Genomic DNA, 19093 nt, shown 5'->3' with positions numbered 1-19093 from the left:
GTGAAGACTTGATCTAATTTATAGTGTGTGAGAGGCAGCCTGGTGGGAGGGCTTTAGATCTGCAGGGGCTCTTGGGAAGGCAGGTCTCTTGTATAGGATAGGCATGTGTCTCTCTCCCTGGTTCTTGGGTCACATCATATGATGGCTGTTCCATTGCCAGTCTCCATTCTTGAATTCTAAGCCAAAACTCTAAATTCTACATTCTAAAGCCAAAACAAGCCAAGAACTCCTTTTGGATATTTTAAAGTAACAAAAAGTCGACCAATACACTATGAAATAAACAAACAGATGTATGTTTCCACTTTTATGAACTACCTAAAATAGGCAATTTCATGGACACAGAAAATATAATAGAGGTTGGCAGGGACCAAAGGGAGAAGGAAACAGGATTTATTGCTTCATGAGGTACAGAGTTCCTGTCAGGGCTGATGAAAGGGTTTTGGAAACTGATAGAGGCGACTGCTGCACAATGTCACAAATGTGCTTCATACTGCCAAATTACACACTTTAAAATGGTTACATGGTGGGTCCAGCACCTAGTGGCTAAATCCTTGCTAAGCATGTGCCGGGATCTCTTATGGGAGCCAGTTTGTATCCTGGCTGCTCAACTTTTTATCCAGCTCCATGCTTGTGGCCTGGGAAAGCAGTCAAAGATAGCCCAAAGCCCTGTGACCATGCACCTGTGTGAAAGACCTGGAAGAAGTTCCTGGCTCTTGGTTTCAGATCAGCTCAGTTCCAGCCATTGTAGCCACTAGGGGAGAGAATCAGTAGACAGAAGATCTTCCTCTCTGTTTCTCCTCTCTGTATGCCTGACTTTCCAATGGCTCCATGGTAAATTGTATAGACAAATCAGAAAAGGAGATAGAAAGATGGAAGCAAGGACTGGTGTAGACCTTGCAGATGGAAGAAAGGAAGCAGAAGTCAAGGAGCACAAGCCAGCCCCAGGAGCTGACAAGCGTGAGAAAACAGATTCTCCCCTGGGGCCTGGGGCTCCAGGAGGAACTCAGCCCTGCTGACAGCCTGATTCTTGTCCCATGAAGAGTCATTTCAGACTTGGAGGCTCCAGAGCTATAAGGAAAAGATAATAATGTTGAGGGTAGGGGTACATAGTTGCAGGTAATTTATTACAGCAGGAATGGAAAAACTAATATGCATGTGTGCATGCTTTAAAATGTTCAGGCACTAAAAGAAACTGATCTTTGAACTGTATTCTCCATGAACTTTTTGAGGGATGCTCTTATGTGGATATAAACCTTGTCCCTTTGCTGTAGGTCACTAACCGTGCACCTCTCATTCACTTTCCAGTTGACCCAGATGACTTTAAAGGGATCACATCAATCAGCCCTGCAGCTGGCGGGAAGGACCCTGCTGTGGTTGGAATGTTCATGGACCCTTAGTTCCCAATGCGACGTCCCTGAGGGATGGTTAAGTCATTAAGAGATTAATGACCTTCTCCTGAGATAGGGTTAATTCTCTCCAGGATGCGCCGAGTTCTTGCTCCAGCGTAACCAGATTAGTTCCCATGGAACTAAGAGGAAACAGCATTCCCTTGTGCTTTGACTCTTGCACAAACCCACCTGTCCTGCCTTTTCACCATGTGACATAGCACAGAACTGTTTCCAGAGGCTGTAACATGATCCTGGACTTAAAGCCTGGAACCTTAAGCTCAATAAGCCTCTCTCCTTTAGAAATTACCTGGTTTGAGGGTATTCTGTCATAGCAACAGAAAATGGACCAAGAGGGGGACCCATTGTCTACTGAACTTGTGTGCAACCACACTGAAATCCAGTAAACGGTTAGAACTGTAAGACTTTGCTGTCCCTTTTACAAAAATGGAATGAATGCAGTGAATGAGATCCCAAATAAAAACACTTTCCCCTACAAAAAAAAAAAAAAAAACCACAACCCTGGAAATGCATGCACGTTTGATTTGCAAAATTTATGAAAATTATACCTGGACAGCACCAGCGGGACTGCATGTAGAGGCCGTACTCCTATGCTCACTGTTTTGCCCCTTCGCTAACTTCCCTGAGCACCCAGCACATCTTCTTACCACACTGTGCTGCCCCTTGCGGTGCTGCAACCAATTTCAACTTTGCATTTGGAGCACAGAATTTATATTTTCATCTTTATACCTAAATCTGGAATGAAAGGCTTTCTGTTTGATCACAAGGTAGGGAGATAACTTCCTCCAGGACATCCTTAAAGATTGAAGAAAATGAGGGCGTTCCAAGGACATTGACCTCCTATGAAGTTGCACCTAGAGATGTGACAGCATCCACTCAAAGCACCTGCAGAACTTTAATATCTGGCCCCAGCATCTCACTCTTACTTCTCTGCTAGTATCAAGATCTTTATTCATAAATTCACCTTACAGATGATTAAACACACCACCCTGCAACTAATTTAAAAAGTCCTGAGTTGCCAGGTTGAATTCCAAAGAAATGCCTTATCCGTGAAGCTGACACATGTTAATCAGGTCAAAATCAGGTGCGATAATTGTTGCCCAAGCTCTAAGCCAAGGGCTGTATGTCTCCTTCACGTGGGAGTGCTAGGGGACATTAGGAACTCCATTAGGGTTCTGCTGCCAAGATGCTCACAGACACAGTTACTGACTCATCCATTATCTCCACAGAGCTTCGAGGCTGGGCTCCATGGTACAAGCAGAGGAGCTCCTTCTCACACATGATCAGCTGCCTTGGACACTGTTTACCTCCCTGCCAATCACTTCTTCCCAAGAACAACTCAGTCTATTATAGGTTTCCTGCACTTTGCTGAAAGTAAATAAAGTGGAAAATTCACCTGATGTTACTTTCTTCCTGTTCTCCCCATGAAAACCACACCTGTTATGCAGTGAATCCGTAAATACCAAACCAAAAGGCCTTTGTCCAAAACATTCCCCCAAATCAGCAGGAAGTGAAAGCAAATGACAACTTCTTATTGCCATTTACTATAGTGCTTCTCCAAATATACTTACAGTGGGAATGCAGGTTTACTTTAAATAATTTGAAAAACAGAGAAAAGCACACCAAAAAAGTCATCTGTTGTCTTACTGTGGCGATAACCACTATCCATTTCCCAACATTCCTTACACCTTTATCCTACTCTTTTTGTTCACAGGGCTGTTTTATAATTTTGTTATTTATTTCAGTTATTGGTCTACTACCCCAGTGGGATATTAAGACTATGAAGGCAAAGCATCTGCCTACCAGATATCTGGAATAATCTGTGGCTCTAAGTACTTGTTAGGAGCTTGGCATTGTGGCTCAGCAAGTGAAGCCATCAGTTACAACACAACACCAGCATCCTCTGTCAGAGGGTTGGCTCCAGTTCCCACTGCTCACTTCCAATCTTACTCCTTGCTAATGTGCCTGGGAAAAAAGCAGAAGGTGTCCTGAGTGCTCGGGTCTCTGCCACTCATGTGGAAGATCCAGATGCAGCTCCCAGCTGCTGCCTTCTTCTTGGCTGAGAGCCAGCTGTTGCCATCACCAGCAATCATCTGAACTAGAAAATGAAAGATCTTTCTGCCTCTCTCTTTCTCTTTGTAACTGTGACTACTGTCTCTGAAACAAGATGGCCTTTAAGCAAATTTCAAAAGAAACTGTTATAGGTAACCAAGTATATACTTATATTCTCACAGATGAATGGTATAATGGAGGCTACTGTACTGGGACGTAGTTACATTGCAATATGGGGTTCCACTCATAACTAAAAGTTTTTATATTTAAAAAATTTTTAATTTACATTTTTAAAACACGTAAATATATGTGCACAGTATGATACTAGATTTTCCACCTTTACCTATACCTACCATATCTTCATACATTTAAATAGCAGAAAGTTAACTTACAACTGTTACAAGGAATTTATTACTGTGATAATTCAGGGAATAACAGTGGAAGAGGAAAACATGAAGGGAGAATAAGGAGGAAGGAAGACTCTCCATAGCTACACAACTCTATCATGGTAAAGAACAAATATATTTTAAAACAAATCAATAAAGATTAAAATGAAATAATTTGTAAATTTGGCATAGAAAAAGATTAATGATAATCATTAACAAAATAGAACAATTGAACAATATGCTACAATAAAAGTTCTTTTAAACTAAGGAATTATTTATTTTTGAGAATTTTCCATTGAATATGTTTTGCACTAAGGAAGGCTGTGGGAAGCAGACCATAAAATGCCAAGCCAACAGCAAAGAGGGAACAGTTGGATAATACGAGCTCAGGAATGTTCTATAAACTTACTGCAACATGTTGTTTTACTCATCTTATTCCTTCTACATTTGCCTTCATGTGGGCAATGGCAGCAGTGTGCAGTCATTCTACTAATTAATCATCTACTTAGATCCAAACCAAAACTTGGAGAAACACTTACTCTGCAATATCCAAAACAATCTCTAGCATCCAGGCCTGCTTTACCTGTTTTTAAAAAGATTTATTTATTTTTATTGGAAAGTCAGATATACAAGAGAGGAGGAAATACAGAAAAAAAATCTTATGTCCGCTTAGTTACGCCCCACGTGGCCGCAACAGCTGGAGCTGCACCGATCTGAAGCCAGGAGCCAGAAGCTTCTTCCTGGTCTCCCACACGGGTGCAGGGTCCCAAAGCTTTGGGCCTTCCCAGGCCACAAGCTGGGAGCTGGATGGGAAGTGGGGCTGCCAGGATTAGAGCCGATACCCATATGAGATCCCAGCGCATGCAAAGGGAGGACTTCAACTGCTAAGGCCCTCATCTGCTTTTTAAAATAGATTTCTTAGAGGACTAACACCATGGCATAGCAGGTTGGGCCTCAACATCCCACATGCGTACTATTTGAGTCCCAGCTGCTGCTCTTCTGAACTGGCTCCTGATAATGGGTGGAAAGCAGTAAAGAATGGCTCAAATGTTTGGGCTTCAGACTGGCCCAACTCTCACCATTTGCAGCCATTTGAGGAGTGAACCAGTGGGTGGAAGATTCCTCTCTCTTCCTATGTAGCTCTGCCTTTCAAAATAAAATAAAGATTCCTTTGAAAAGCAGAGAGGATATCTTCCATCCTATGGATCGCTCTCTAGATGGTCATAATAGCTGGGGCTGGTCCAGCCAGCATCTCAGCACTTGGCCCATCTTCCACTGCTTTCCCAGGTGCATTAGCAGGGAGCTGGATAAGAAGCAGTGCAGCCAGGACTCCAACCTGTGCTCCAATATGGAATGCCAATGTCACAATTGGTGGCTTACTGGGCCCGGCGGTGTGGCCTAGTGTCTAAAGTCCTTGCCTTGAACGCCCTGGGATCCCATGTGGGCGCCGGTTCTAATCCCGGTAGCTCCACTTTCCATCCAGCTCCCTGCTTGTGGCCTGGGAAAGCAGTCAAGGACAGCCCAAAGCCTTGGGACCCTGCACCCGTGTGGGAGACCTGGAAGAAGTTCCTGGATCCTGGCTTCGGATCGGCATAGCATCTGCCGTTGCGCTCACTTGGGAAGTGAATCATTGGACGGAAGATCTTCCTCTCTGTCTCTCCTCCTCTCTGCATATCTGACTTTCCAATAAATAAATAAATCTTAAAAACAAAAAACAACAATTGGTGGCTTACTCTGCTGCACAATGCCAGCCCCCTCTTTGTTTGCTTTATGGCATAACCCAGGTATCTCCCATCCAGGAGCTCTTCCTCTGAATGCTGGGAGCTCTCCTTCTCCAAGGATGTAGTCATGAGATGCTAGTCATCTCACCATCACGTTTGTTTTCTCACTGCCATATCATTACCACAGGGAAAGTCCTAATTGCTGGTAAGCTGGCAAAGCGTGCACGACCTCCAGCATCTATTCCATCCTCTCCTCCTTCTGGTCCAGTTGTGTTATAAGCTGCCTCACTCTCAGGCAATCCAAAATGCAATCACTTCACCCCTCTCCTAGTCAACATCTCTTTTCCACTGTGTCTTGTTGGCCTGTAACATAGTTTTTGTTTGTTTGTTTGTTTGTTCTTATTTGAGGAAAGAGACAAAAGAAGAAAGTGAGAGGATGTGTGTGCATGCCCATCCACGATTCACATCCCAATTGGCTGCAGTGGCTCAACTGGGGTTGAAGTCAACAGTCAAGAACTCAATCAGGCTTCCTAAGTGGGCAACAGGAATTCGGTTCATCCAGGCATCATCTCCTGCCTCCCAGGATGTGTGTTAGCAGGAAGAATTAAGAGCAGAGTGAGGATCTGCACTTAGGTGCACTAATACAGGATGCAGGAATCCCACCCAGCAATTTAACCACTGGACTAAATGCCCACGCCTGTAACATGCATTAATTTCGTTTCCTCAACCCACCCCCACCACTCCCAGAACAAAACATTTCTCCTCAGTACTAGCCCACAAGATCATTATGGATTTTCTGTGAAGATAAAATTGGTCAGTCTGAGCAAGGGATGCCTGTCAGAATACAAATGAGCAAAAACAGACATCTAGGCCTGATTTTAAATTTAGGAAAGTCTGACCTACATTCCTCAAAGAGGGGGATGCATCTGGGGACAGCAAGCTGTAAACCCTCTGAATTACTTCAGATTCAAAAGCAAATGAAATTATTAACAGTTTGTTTTTAGAAGCATCTTGGCTTGACTATCTGGATTAATTACCAGTTGAAAAACTTTGCCAAAGACATGAGCTGATGGAACCATCCAATCTGAAACAAAGTCTTCATTGCATGACCCCTATTTTACCCTGTGCATGCCTCTCCAGTTTGTGAAAGAACAGGAAAATCTGAAGTTGATATGTTGATTCTGAACTGTTGTAGATTTTTTTTTAAAGATTTATTTTTATTATTTTTTTTATTGGAAAGGCGGATATACAGAGAGGAGAGACAGAGAGGAAGATCTTCCGTCCGATGATTCACTCCCCAAGTGAGCGCAACGGGTTGATACTATGCCGATCCAAAGCCAGGAGCCTCTTCCGGGTCTCCCACGCGGGTGCAGGGCCGTCCTCTGCTGCTTTCCCAGGCCACAGGCAGGGAGCTGGAAGGGAAGCGGGGCTGCTGGGACTAGAACCGGCGCCCATATGGGATCCCGGGCGTGCAAGGCGAGGACCTTTAACCACTTGCGCCACCGCGCCGGGCCCACTGTTGTAGATTTTTAAGAAATATCGCCTTTGCTCTTTGGGGTCAATGTTGTGACACAAAGAATGAAGCAGCCACCTGCAACGCCAGCATGCTGTATTGGAGCACCAGTTCTAGCGGCCCAAATACATAACCCCCTGCCATCCTCTTGGGAGACCCAGACGGAGCTCTGTTCTCCTGGCTTCTCTCTGGCCTGTTCCCCATTATAGCAGCCATTTGGAGAATGAATCAGCATATGGAAGACCTCCCTCTGTGTGTGTGTGTGTGTGTGTGTGTGTGTGTGTGTGAGAGAGAGAGAGAGAGAGAGAGAGAGAGAGGGAGAGAGAGAGACTCCTTAACTCATCATAAATCATGGTGGCAATAAAGCATTGCAACAGGTTTACAGGAGAATTCAAAAAAAGACAGCCATATAGGCCATCAGAAGGTTGAAATAAACTTATCAAGCAGTTTGAGCATGACAGTCTCTCTCACATGGTATAGAAGCCAATTGCATTTCTGCATTGAACATATTTTTATCTCTAGATAAAAGAAGCATGACATAACCCAGGGTTTTCTGTAATTTACAGCTATAACATAGTTCTGTGAAAAATTCAGACCTTTGTAAAATCAGACAACACAAAAGAATCTGCTAGATAATACTCTGCCATCCACTGAAAGGAAACCCAAGGACCTTTTTGTCCACTTTAAGGCCCTTTTCTTGGCAATAAGGGAGAATGTAATAAATTGTAGAGCAGTCCGAAGTTTTGTGCTGAAACCAAACAAATGAAAGCTTAAAGGAAACCTTCCTGAAGAGTAACCACACACATAGAATCAAGATGGCAAATTAGGATAAGGACAAGTTTAAACAGACGGAGAAATGTTAGTTAGTGTGATGTAGAGAAGGTACACTCCAGGAAATAGGAAAGGACAGAACAACAGCAGAGGGATACCTGGAGACTGACTGACACAGGAAAGCAGGGACACAACAGTGTGGTGTTGATTGATAACCCAGCGGCATTCAGTGAGTGGCAATCTGAATTGCGCCGGCAGCCAGAACTACACCAGCAACCAGGTGGGAAGGGACGTCTATTGCGAGCTCAGGCAGTGAACCCAGACGAAGACTTGCCCATCCTGCTGGTCTGTTTGATTTGACCAGGAGCAGAGAAAGAGCGGCAGATTCGACAGGTTCCAAAATAAGATAGGCAGATCAAGAACTCTAGTAGTCAGATGTCATTTTGTACAGTGTGGAAAATAATTTAAGACTGCAGACACAACAATGAGCTGCGCATGTGGTGAGCTCAGCTAGAACTCACTAAGCTCATTGCATTGCACTGGTCCCACAGGGAAATAATACGGACTTTGGCATCCTACAGGTCAAAATAGGTCCATGTGGACCTCAGACCTAATGGCCAACAGGTTCTGACAAGATCAGCACCACCAACAACCTAATTATATAGGACAAGTGGTGTCTCCCTAATCCTGGGAACTGCTCCAACTGGAAGTAGGAGAACTGTTGTACAGACAACAGTGGAGCCTCAGCACGGTATCACAGGAGGTGGAACTGGTAAGCCAGGAACTGAGGCTATGAAGATCATGGTGGAAATCTAACATAAGAATCCAGACCTGGAAATCGCTGGAGGGAGTAGCACAAGTGACTGCAAACAAAGAGCTGTGTGCCAACTGCAATAAGAAAATCAAACTGTAGACCTGTGGGTGACAGAGCTTAGAAACCTGCCCCAGGGAGAAGAAACTGATAACCACAAGTACAATGACCAAGAGCAAAAGAAGAGAAAAAGGCACAGTAAATATACTGAAGACTCTCCTACAAAGGAACAAAACTCTTTGCCAACCTCAGAGTTAACTGCGGAAAACATTGAGAAAATAGGGGATACAGAATTCAAAACACTTGTTATAAAACTTCTTACCAACAACAAGAAGCACGTAAAGCAGGCATTTAAGGAATTTAAGGACTATGTCACACTGGAAATGAGTTAAATAAAAGCTGATATATCAGAAATGAAGAATACAGTGGAGCAAATTAAAAGTACAGTGGAGGGGACTGGCATTCCCCAAGTTACCACAGTGGCCATAGCTGTGCTGATCTGAAGCCAGGAACACAGAGCTTCATCTGGGTCTCCCACGTGGGTGCAGATTCCCAAGGCATTGGTCCATCCTAGACTGCTTTCCCAGGCCACAAGCAGGAAGCTAGATGAGAAGTGGGGCTGCTGGGATTAGAACTGGCGCCCATATAGGATCCCAGTTCATTAAAAGCGAGGACTTCAGCCACTAGGCCACTGCCATGAGGCCCCCCTTCCCTCCTCCTACGGCAGCTCAGTGGCATGTGACTGGCATAGTCTTTTTCTCACATGGTAGCCACTGTCCTAATCATCTTTTCTGCCACATTGCAGACACCTTACTGGGAGGGCTAGTCAATGAACCTGTCAAAAGAGCAAAGTGGAAACCATCCTAAAGAGGAGCTTTCTCTGGTCCTTACTTAGTTTCAACATTGGCTCCCCACCCTCTCTTTCAATGACCATCAGGGTCACTCCGGAGCCCCAAACATTAAATCAGATAGAGAGAGACCAATAAAGAAAGCTTAGAACAGACAAGAAAAAGTCAGCTTGTACTCTCATATACCTCATAGGTAGGACACAAAGATCAGGGACTCCTCACTAAGGTATTGAAGATTTCTCTGCACACCCCTCCTAAAACTGTTCTGCTCCTCAGTCGTTAACATATGGCTTGCCAGAGTTATAAGCCTGTTTGGACTATCCTAAAATTCACGAAATTCACACTTGAATACTAGAAGCTGCTAAATATAAATATGAAGGGGAAAAAGACACAAGACAACTGAATATTACCCTAAAACCATTTTAAGGTTCATAGCAGTCAGTTATGTATAAACTAAAATTGATATGCCAATGAAGTAGCTGCAGGATGTGGTTAAGCATGTCAATTAACTTCATGATGTAAATTTCCATGTTTCTTCCTGTTGTTGAATTTGTGTTGTGGCTTTTCATTGGAGGGGATGATATTCTGTCAGCTCTACTTTCAGACCAAGGATGGTCTCCCAATGAAACTGTTGAATTTATCTGGACAATAAGATGTTGGACTCTGCATGGGCCATGCCCGCAATAATGGAATTATGACTAGTTATGGGCTGTACTACTGTAATAATATGGAGGAAATCAATATAGGGGAGGGAGGGCTTGGGGGAATCCCAGAGCCTATGGAACTGTGTCATAAAATGAAATTAAATAAATAAATAAATAAAATTTTTTAAAAAAAACCCTCCTAAGATCCCAGATCCTTTTCTGAGGAAGCAATATTTTTAAATGCCCCCAGCACACGTGGTCTCCACCTTGAGAGTTTGTATTGCTGCTTGTCCCTTCAGAGTGTAATCAGAGGTAAGATTAAACAAAAGAGACTGAATCTTTTGTGTTCTGAAAACAGTTGGTCTGCCTTTATTCTTTCAGGACCTAGTCCAGGACAGGTGGTAGAATGGTTCTGTTAAATGATTTTAATTGCATTTAGAGTCAAGATTAAATAGAGAGATGTGGGCACTTAGCCTAGCAATGAGGACATCCACATCTCAGAGTGCCTGGGTTCAAGCCCTAGTTCTGTTCCCACATCCAGCTTCCTGATAACGTGCACACTGGGAAGTAATTACGCAAGCCCTTGGCTTCCTGCCACCCACATAGGAGCCTTGAGCTAAACTCCTGTCTCCTGGTCTCAGCTGCATATACTTCACTCTCAACTGACTCTCTTTCACTCTATTTGGGGTTCCCTAGCTTCCAGTAGACGGTGGTTGGGAGAGTTACCCTAATCCAGACTGTACTCAGAAACTTGTCACTGGTTGCTGTCACTTATTTTTTTTTTCCAGAAGCACTCAGTGGGGCAGCAGCATCCTGCCCACTCTTGAGGACCCTGGAGCTGTGCCCTCTTGCCATGTGGAAGATGCTGACAGCTCTCACTTCACTGACAATACTCATGGGAGCTTTGTTCATATCTCAGCCTGCAAAACAACCCCATCATGTTCTTGTTGCTGAATGAAAGGTAGGTTAGAGACCTGGAATCACTTCCCCAGTCTCAGAGAGCGAGAGGGGGGCAGAGCCAGGACCCCATTCCCATGTTTGTGATTCAACATGTACACCTGTCCCTAGACAGTCCTTACATGAATAATAAAGAGGAAAATTGAATCACTCCATAAAAATTCATGTTTGAACATACTAACACACAAGGCTGATCGTGGGCAGATATCCCTTTCAAAGATACCTTTATCAGGTAAAAAAAACAAAACAAATCAAAACCTTATTAAGCAAATGAAATTACAAAATAGTTACAAGAGAGAGTTTGATTGTTCCCATCACAAAGAAACAATAACGTTTTGAGGTGCTGGATAATTCAAGAATCTTGAGCTGATCAATGCACAGTGTATATAATCTTGGATCAAAGCATCACAGTGTACCCCAGAAAGATGTACAATTATGGGCAGGCATGGTGGAGCACAGGGTTTGGCTGCCCCTTGCCATAGTTACATCTGATATTGGAGGGCTGGTTTGAGTCCCAGCTGCTCTGCTTCCAACCAAGTTTTCTGACAACATGCTTGAGAGGCATCAGATGACAATCCAAGTGCTTAGGTTTATGCCACCCATGTGAGAGATCCAGAAGAAGTTCCTGGTTCCTGACTTCAGCCTGGCCAGGTTCTGTCCATGGTGGGCATTTAAGGAGTAACCTAGCAGATGGTAGATTGATCTTTCTATCTTTCACATAGATAGACGTCTAAAGGTTATATCTGAAAAATGAGATGTATAGGACCCAGCATGGTAGCCTAGTTGCTAAAGTTCTTGCCTTGCATGCACAGGGATCGCACATGAGCAATGGTTTGTGTCCCAGCTACTCCCTTTCCCATCCAGTTCCCAGACTGTGGCCTGGGAAAGCAGTCAAGGATGGCCCAGGGTGTTAGTACCCTGCACCCACATGGAGACTCAAAAGAAGCTCCTTGCTCCTGTCTTCAGATCGGCTCAGTTCCAGCCACTGCAGCCACTTGGGGAGTAAATCAGCAGACAGGAGATTTTTCTCTCTGTATCTCCTTCTTTGTGTAAATCTGCATTTCCAATAAAAAAAAGTAAATCTTTAAAAAAATGTATAACTGTCAGGGGGAAAAAACCACATGTTGCTTCAGGAGTGAATTTTCTATATATCCTGGAGTCTTGTCTTTTTTCTCATTTTTGCTTGCACAATTTGCTGGGAAAATTGCCACAATCATCACTAACCTGCTCCCTTCCAGTGCCTCTCTTCACAGTTTCACCAGACACAGTCTCCCAGCTTGGGACCATGCGAGGCTACTGGCCTGCAGTATGGTCAGCCTGGAAAGTGCAGCTCCCTCCCTCAGCTACTGTCAGTCTCACAGCATCCCCAAATGTTGCTGAACTGAAGGCTGATGTGTTTGCTCCCATTCCCTGCAGTTGTCTGAAGTCTAGAGCATAAACTCTTTTTGTAATTAACCCAGGCAATTAGAAGACAATTCAGTAGGTGCCAAGGGATATGCCCTCTGCCCCACTCTCTGGGTCACTGGCTACAATTCTCAGGGGTTTCTTGTAGCTCATGAACACTTGATAGCATTTGTCTATTCAAGTAAGAAAGGTCTCTGTTAATAGCTTACTTCCCCCAGTGACTTTAAGCCATTTAACAAAAAAATTCACATATTCAGTTGCGCAAACACAAGTCACTCTTCCACATTCAGGCTCCACTTGAATGGCACTTCCTCCTGGAGGCCTTCCCTGCTCCTGTCAAGCCTAGATTGGGCCCCCTTCCCCAGTGTTCCCAGATCACTTACCCCATTAGCATCATGGCTGTCTAACAGGTTAAGAATTACTTCTCTGTATATTAACTCAAGGCCAAGAGCATTCAAAACATATCTACTGATCTAATGTGCTTTCTGAACACTGAATTATAGCTTAGTGGTGCACCATTTTGGCCAATGACAGACCACATCACAGCAGTGTCCCTATAAAATTACATGACCTAGTGTCATTGAAGCTGTCCTAGTATGCACAAGTGCAAAATTACCTGATGATGCAGTACTCAGAAAGTATCACCCCATTCAGCAATGCATGACTATATATATATATATAAAGGTACTATGAACTGGAACAGTAGATAAAATGAGCTCTCGGCTCAACCTTCCTGGCATCTCTACATAATTCGCCAAAGCCAAAAGCAATGTGAGAAAGGATCCCTTCTATTCATTCCACTCTTCATCTAGGTTCACTGGGTAACCCCATCAGCAGTTCTTGCTTGCGGATCTTCTCCTTCTCCTCCCATGACTGAGAGTTCTCCAGTCTCCGTTCATTGCCAAGAGATCCTCATTCATCTGCATCTGCCCAAGGTCAAAGGCTGATGACTGTACTTGGCCTCATCATTTTTTTTTTTCTTTCTCCCAAGTGGTTATCAAATTGACTCTCTAGTACCACAGCTGAGAATACTGGCAAGAAACTGGCTGGTGAGGGTGCACCATCTGTTTTCTAAACTTCATTCAAAAAGTTACACGCAGTTTACAAATATGACGGCTCAAAATATCCTCACAGGCAGCTGTGTTGGTGCTTGGGAGTGTCAGAGACACGACGGTGAGCTACAGAGACTCGGCAGGCAGCTGAATGTCAGCTGGGCCTTTTAGCAGCCTGGGCGTTTGGAACTGCTGCCAGAGCAAGCTGTCTGCCTCGTGGGGTTTGTAAGCAGTACTGAACTAAGAAGCACAAACACCTACTAAGCAGTCTGACACATCATAAGGGCTTGGTGCTGCTAACAGGCAGAATCCCTCAGCATCCTATCCCTGTAAGAGAAGACCTGAGGTAGCTCACTTCCAGAGAGAAAGGGATTCTTCCACTATAGATGCAGCACAGGCCTGGGCTCTGGCAAGATGCCCACAGCATATGGCAGAGCTCATAAAGAGGAAAGATTACGCGACAAGACAGGAGAGGGGTCAGGGCCCCAACTCGGGCTTTTATGACAATCCTCTTGTGACAGTTACCTTCTGAGGGCATAACCCCACCATCTTAGGATGACCCCTGACCTCAGTAGGCCCAATCCCACACCGGTTCTGTCATCTTCCAACAGCACCACCCTGAGGACCAATCCTCTTAACACAGGCGCCTTTGGGATTCAACGCTCCAATGCGCACACCTGAACTCGGAGAAGCAGGCACTTCCAGTATTTTTCACACTGAACATTTTTCTTTTTCTGCTTTTTAATGTTTATTTTATCTGAAAGGTAGAAACAAGAAGAGGAAAACTGAGAGACCGTCAGAAAACTTGTGTCTGTTGATCTCCCCAAAGGCCTGCAGCAGCTGGGCCCTGGTGAAGCCAGCAGCCGGGAATTCCATCTGGTCTCCTCAATGGGTAGCAGAAACCAAGTACCTAAGCTTTCTCTGCTGTTTCCCAGGGGCTTAATAGAGACCCAGACTGGAAGAGGACTTGATTCTACACACTCAATGTGGGATACAGGCAGCCTAACCAGTGGCTAAACCTGCTGTACCATAAAACCTCTGCCCCTGGCCCGACACGGTAGCCTAGTGGCTTATCCTCATCTTGTGTCTGCTGGGATCCCATATGAGTGACAGTTTGTGTCCCAGCTGTACCACTTCCAATCCAGTTCCCTGCTGATGGCCTGGGAAAGCCATCTTTTCTTCCCGAATTTTATTCTCCATGTAGGTTCCTTTCCCTTTGGTTCCTTCATATCCCTCATTTATACAGAGGTCCCTCTGTTGTTTCAGCTGTATTTTTCCTGTAGCTTTGTCTCCTGCCCTGTGCAGCAATTCAGGTCTCTAATTTGCCTCACCTGCACCAACTTGTCACTCCCTCCATGACTTTTCCTTATCTTCTCTAGTCTCACACACATTCTGTTGTCTTCCTATCTCACTTCCAGAGAGATGCCAATCACCCAGCTTTGTGGCCCATCTTAATGGTTTCACATAGACAAGTCTTCATGTAGACACGGTGAACAACATTCAGTGAATTGCCAAGACACAAAGCATGTTCTCTCCCAGGGCATAAGCATGGAGCCCATTTGGGAACATAACTCACTAAGTGTCCAGTGTGCCCTTGCTTGCAAAGCTTCATTGGTTGACCAGAAGCTTCAGAAGAAAGGTGGTAAGTAGGCCTCAGTGGACAGAATGCTGGGCTCCAAGCACTCCCTCCTGCTGGTGGAGCTGAAGCCTGGCTGCCTGCCCCTCCCCCAATTCCTAGTCATTTCCAACCCCTTCTGTCACATCACCTTTTCTTGGCTTCACAGAACCCTTGAAGGATAATCCTCTTTTATTTTCCTGAACTTCTGAACTGTTCCTGCATCTCTTACCTCCCATCTTTGGCAATCAGCCCTAGATTCTTTTATCTACCCTTGGCTTGACTAAAACTCACCAAAGGAGAGGCAAGATGACCAATTTTCACTGATTCGCACAGTTTTTTTTTTTTTCACTTGAGATCTGCACTTACACACCACATTGTGTTTTTTCGCCTTCTCCTTTTATTTATTATATTTCTTAAAAGATTTATTTGAGGCTGCTATTGTGACACAGCTGGTTAAACTGCCACTTGCAATGTGAGCATCCCATACGGGCACCAGTTAAAATCCTGCCTGCTAAATTTTGAATCCAATGTATTTATTTATTTTTTAATTTTGGGTTTATTTATTCATTTGGAAGGCAGAGAAAGTCAAATGTTGGGCCATTTTTCACTGCTTTTCCAGGCACACTGGAAGGGAGCTAGATCAGAAGTGGAGCAGCTGGAACTAGAATCAGCACCCATATGGGATGACATCATTGCAGGGAGAGGTTTCACCCACTATATTACAATGCAGGCCTCCTAAGGGATTTCAAACCTGCACTCCAAAATGGGATGCTGAAACTCAAACAGCAGTTTAGCCTGCCGCATCACAACTGACCCCTATGCCTCCTTTTGGCTGGGCACTCTTCCTCTGTCCACAAGTACAACCCCACAGACTTTCTTGTTGCTCTTGTCTCCTCTGTGTGAGCATCCCTCAGTGGACTCCCACCCGGCTCTCCATACTGACCAATGTAGGCATACTGAAAGAGCCCTGCATTGTGCAGGTGCCTGAGCCGCCATCACACCAGCTCTCAGAAGGAGCCTGGTCAGCTTCAGGAGGCCCCAGATCCAGTGCTCAATGCCCTTGATCTCTTCATCATGTGTTTTTTTCCCCCTCATTCATGGAGTAAAGGTGTTGGTCTCTTGGTTGGTACAAAGTGGTTACAGAGTTAAATCAGAGACTCCCATTTTTCTCCCCCAAATATATATATATATATATTTAAGCTGTGTCACAAATTCTGCTTTCTCAAGGCTTCCTGTGAGACAAAACTGCGTGATGGCTTAATTAGTTAATCTTCACCTTGCAAGCACTGGGATCCCATATGAGCACTTGTTCATGCTCCAGCTGCTTCACTTCCCATCCAGCTCCCTATTTGCAGTCTGGGAAAGCAGCAGACGATGGACCAAAGCCTTGGGACCCTGCACCCATGTGGGAGACCAGGAAGAAGCTCCTGATTTCAGATTAGCTCAGCTACAGCCATTGTAGCCATTAGGGGAATTGAAAGATGGAAGATCTCTCTCTTTCCTTCTTTGTGTAAATCTGCCTTTCCAGTATAAATAAATAAATCTTTTTTCAAAGGTTTATTTTATTTTTATTGCAAAATCAGATATACATAGAGGAGGAGAGACAGAGAGTAAGATCTTGCATCCGATATTCACTTCCCGAGTGACCGCAACACTGATTCGAAACCAGGAGCCAGGAGCTTCCTCCAGGTCTCCCACGTGGGTGCAGGGTCCCAAGGAATTAGGCCGTCCTCGACTGCCTTCCCAGGCCACAAGCAGGTAGCTGTGATGGGAAGTGGAGCTGCTGGGATTAGAACTGTTGCCCATATGGGATCCCAGTGTGTTCAAGGCGAGGACTTTAGCTGTTAGGCCACTGCTCCAGGTCCTCTTTTTTTTTTAATAGCCTTCTACATGTGAGTCTGTTTGAATCAGCCAGCCCCCTGCACTGTGTTCTAGTTCCTTTTGTTGGGCAAGTGCACTCTTGGGAGTTGCTCCTGGCCCTTCTGCAGTATGACCTGGGCATTGAGTTCTATCATCTCCTAGCTCACTCTCAACGTCACCACTGCAGTTCTGTTCTAACACCTGTTCTGCTCCTTTCCCTCAGAGCAAGCACCTCTGAGTGTCTTCTCCTGGACATCTCTCTATAAGGAAGAATGGAGTACATAGAAACTTGGGGACATCTATATCCCACTTTAGAGCACCTGGATTGTTCTTTATTCTAGCTTCCTGCTAATGTGCATCCCAGGAGACCATAGGTAATTAGGTCCCTGCAATCCACTCAGAAGACCTCGATTGTGTCTCTGGCTCCTGACTTTGGCCTTGCCCACCTCCAGCCACTGGGGGCATTAGAGGAAGGAATCTGTGGATGACAGTGTTGTCTCTCTAAAGTAAATAACTAGACAGAAGGAAAGAGAGGCCTAAAGAAATCATGGTTCTGGCAGCCAGTGGTCAGAACTCTGCCCTCCAGACCTCATATGGTGAGGTTCAGCTCCAAGCCATTTGGGGCCCTCATGCTGTATTTGTCTCAGCGATAGAATCTAAGCCACAATCCCAACATCACTTTGCCAGGGAGAACTCCAGCTGAGGTTCCTGCCAACCTTTGTCCACTGAACATCTTCTCCCAGGTGAGCACTATGGCAAAGCCACTACTGGTATTCCACATGGATACCTGTTTATGTCGAAGCTGCTCGACTTCCAATCCAGCTCCCTGCTATTATGCCTGGGAAAGCCTGGATGGAGTCCCAGGCTTCTGACTTGGGTCTGGTTCAGTCCTGGCTATTGCAGCCATTTGGGAAGTGAACCAGTAGATACAATATCTCTCACACATGCACCCTCTCTCTCTCTGCAATGACTCTGCCTTTCACATAAATAAATCTATAAAGCGTTTTCCTCAAACACTCCAATAGGGATGAAACTTAAGTATTTTCGATCAGAAGAAAACAGAGGACATACAGAGTCACAGATGTTTAGAGTCAGAATAGCTCTAGGACAGGGATACCTCTTTCCTCCTCCCAGCACTGACACTGGGGCAGGCTGTGGGGTGGGAGACACTTTCTATTTATTTTGCATTTATTATTTATTTGAAAAGTATTTATAGAAAAAGGAAGAGAGACAGAGAGAATATTCCATCTACTGGTTCACTTTCCAAATGCAACAGAGGTAGCCTGACCAGACCAAAGCCAGGAGCCAGGAGCTTCTTCTGGGTCTCCTACATGGGTGTCAGGGCCCCAAACACCTGGGCTATCCTTCACTGCTTTCCCACCACATTAGCAGAAAGTTGGATGGAAAGTAGAGCAGTTAGGATTTGAAAACTGCTGGCCATGGGATTCCAGCATCACATGCAGAGGGTCAACCCACCACACCATAGCACTGGCCCTGGGAATGCTTTTATTGAGGATGGCAGCAGGTTGACAACAGTGCCCAACAATGGTACATGTCTCAAACATAAACTCAAGTCTCCCAAAGGCTTTACTTGTTTCTGTTTTCTTTGGCAATAATCCTCCATAGTTTATAGATTTCAAAATGCTCTTTAAATTGGAACAGCTTACATTATATGATTAATTGGAGTCAACTTGGACTATGCTAAGAGGTCAATCCTGTTAGTGTAACATTATGCCCCTGTCAGGAAGTGGTTACATTATGCACTGATGGTCTGCTACAGGCTGTTGGCCTTTTCATTTCTAACTTGGAGGAAACTGACTTAAATTGTGCTTTAACGGGCTGGTATCTTAGCATGGTAGGCTAAGCCTCCACCTGATATGGGTTTTAGTTTGAGTCCTGGCTATTCTACTTCTGATCTTTCTCCCTGCTAATGGCCTAGAAAAGCAGCAGAGGACAGCCGGACTCCTGGGTCCCTGCACCCATGTGGGAGACCCAGTGGAAGCTATTGGCTCCTTCCTGGCTTTGCCCTAGCTCAGGCTTGACTGTCACA

The 19093-nt window shown here is 44.8% G+C and overlaps 1 protein-coding gene and 1 long non-coding RNA gene across 2 annotated transcripts in view; one reads left to right on the top strand and one right to left on the bottom strand.

The window, feature by feature from the left end:
- The window catches only part of LOC121147937, a 33665-nt gene that overhangs the window by 2288 nt on the left and 12284 nt on the right, over positions 1–19093 (bottom strand). The window lies entirely within an intron of this gene.
- Positions 13314–19093, top strand: part of SEPHS1 (selenophosphate synthetase 1) — a 42772-nt gene continuing 36992 nt past the window's right edge. The window contains exons 1-2 of the mRNA XM_040967845.1: positions 13314–13325; positions 15882–15887. The gene's annotated coding sequence lies outside the window, so the exon portion shown is untranslated. The remainder of the gene's footprint in view (positions 13326–15881; positions 15888–19093) is intronic.

Source organism: Ochotona curzoniae, unplaced genomic scaffold, assembly GCF_017591425.1.
Source record: "Ochotona curzoniae isolate NIBS_2020 unplaced genomic scaffold, NIBS_Ocur_1.0 scaffold_4683, whole genome shotgun sequence".
In the NCBI taxonomy this organism is placed as follows: Eukaryota; Metazoa; Chordata; class Mammalia; order Lagomorpha; family Ochotonidae; genus Ochotona; species Ochotona curzoniae.
This window is presented reverse-complemented; position numbering and strand designations above follow the sequence as displayed.